The following is a 2,235-nucleotide window of genomic DNA, read 5'->3' on the forward strand; positions in this document are numbered from 1 at the left end:
ATATATATTGTTCTTACTATTTCTGTTGGTCAATTGCCGCAATTCTTTCAGAACTCATTTATGTGAGGATTTCCGAGGATTTTTTAAACACCAGAAAATATGGGCAGCTGCGAGGCAAATGCATTAGAGGAACTTGACAGGCTAGTAAATCTACTGAAGTTGGAAATAACGGCACCCGTGAAGTACTTAGGCCCGTCAGACACTAACGGTAGAGAGCACAGAGCTTCATTCGGAAACACACGCTAAGACCGGAGGACGCCTCGCTTGTATTGTGCAGCAGCAACAGGCATGTGACATTTCATGAGAATTAATCGAAGTTATTATTACTAATAATTATTCTACCTTATTTAATTTTTAAATCTGTACCGTAGTCTATCTTTTAAGTACGTTTAGTTACTTCAAATTTTAATTCGTGCTTTATCCTGATAAACTTCAACAATTATATATGATTTCTAGCGTTTTAACAGTACAACTCTAATTAATACTGATAGTAATGCACATACAATTGAAAGCAATCGACCACCGCGTCAGCCGATGATACTTCGGCGTAAAGCAAGGAAGCCGGAAACACTTGGGCCAAAAAAATGCGCATTTGTATTATAAGCCCGTTCCACACCCGTAATGAAATCAAGACCCCTTGAGGGATTCTGCGAGTATGACGTATCAAACAATGCACTAGCGTCCCTTTTGTGCCCTTCCTCTCAGCGTCAGCCTCTTGCTGGTTCACAGTGGTCGTGTGACGGCCGGCGTTGATCCGCACCCTGAATTAGCGGTAGAGAGTGCAAACGAACCTCGGATCCCTCTCAGTAATGGGGTTCACGGGAAATTGATGAAGCTCCCATACGTTCTTGAATAATCGAGCCTCTGTCCCCTACTGTAATTGAATTCTGACAGTGAAGTGATCATAGCTTTTGCGGTTGTCTACAGAGCGTATATGCCGCGGCAACCTCTGGCTGGTGGTCTAATCACTATAAAATTAACCGATATATCCGTTTAAATCCGTTCAGGTATCGGAAGAATTTGCGAGAACTCGGCCTCGACTGTTTGCCGCGAATTCAATTGCAAACACTCCGGAGAAGCGGCCCAACATCTTTCAGCGGGGGCGGATCCTAGGCCGTTAGAAGTGCCTGACTATGCGATATATTAGTGTATTGGCACAACGATGGTCAGCTAAAGTATCGTAAACGATGTGCAAAACGCCAGTAAGAGGTGATGCAGGAACATATCATCAGCGTATTCCACACTGCATCCATTTAATAGCGGGGACGGGCATCAGTGGTGTAGCACTTTAACTCCGTCCCGCTGTTGAATTTGGAAAGATTCGCAGCCCAATGGGCATCTGAGGACGAGGACGACGGCACCTTGTAGAGGTAATTTGGCGTTTTCAACTGGGTGAAATGCAAGTGTGGCACTCTTCCAGAAGCAACGGGGCAACCAGTTGTTGCTGGCCGCACCGGCGGATGGCGAGCCCCAACCGTTCCCCACGTTTTACTGTGGGGAAATATGCTAAACCTTCGAAAACGGCTTTACGAGATAGCGCACGTACGAGCAAACCTGTCGCCCGCGTCTGGCCAGAATGTTCCCCAATGTACTCACGAGCAAGGCCAGAGGCTATACGAAAGATGTCCCTATATTTTCACAGTAATTCGCGTACGGTGCATAGTGCGGATTGATGCGGGGACTGAAGAGAACATCACTTGCTCGGGCAACGTATCTTGAAGAGTACACTGCAATTTGCGCAGACCAAAGCCACGTCCGCAGGTAAAATACTCCACATTGAGCACAGGCAATGCGGTCTGCGCCGAAAATGCGCAGTTGAGAGGTAAGCCAGGGAGTCAGTTAGACGGGAATCCGCAGTAGGGCACCTGTGGATATTTGCAAGCATACAGGTTTCTAACTAGACAATTTACCACTATAGCGGTCTTTTGACAGCTGGATTTTGCAAGGTGTACGTCTAGTCACACCGGAAAGAATTTGCTAGCTATATCAGGGACTGTCCTTTGTGTTCTTGGTGCGGCATTGTGCGGACCAGTGTTTTGCATTTTACAAGCATTTTGCGTCATGGTATGAAGGGTACATACGCGAGATAGTGTGAGGAAAGAAATGCACTGTACGGAGATAAGTCTCCACGAGCAGCTGACCGAAACTACCCAACAATTTCAAGAGACGTTATGGTATCTGGTTTCTAAGTGAACATCGAATAATTTTGTCCAAGGTGGCCAGCCAAGAACAACA

The sequence above is a fragment of the Eimeria mitis genome, genomic scaffold, assembly GCF_000499745.2.
Source record: "Eimeria mitis Houghton genomic scaffold, Emh_scaff787, whole genome shotgun sequence".
NCBI classification, from domain to species: Eukaryota; Apicomplexa; class Conoidasida; order Eucoccidiorida; family Eimeriidae; genus Eimeria; species Eimeria mitis.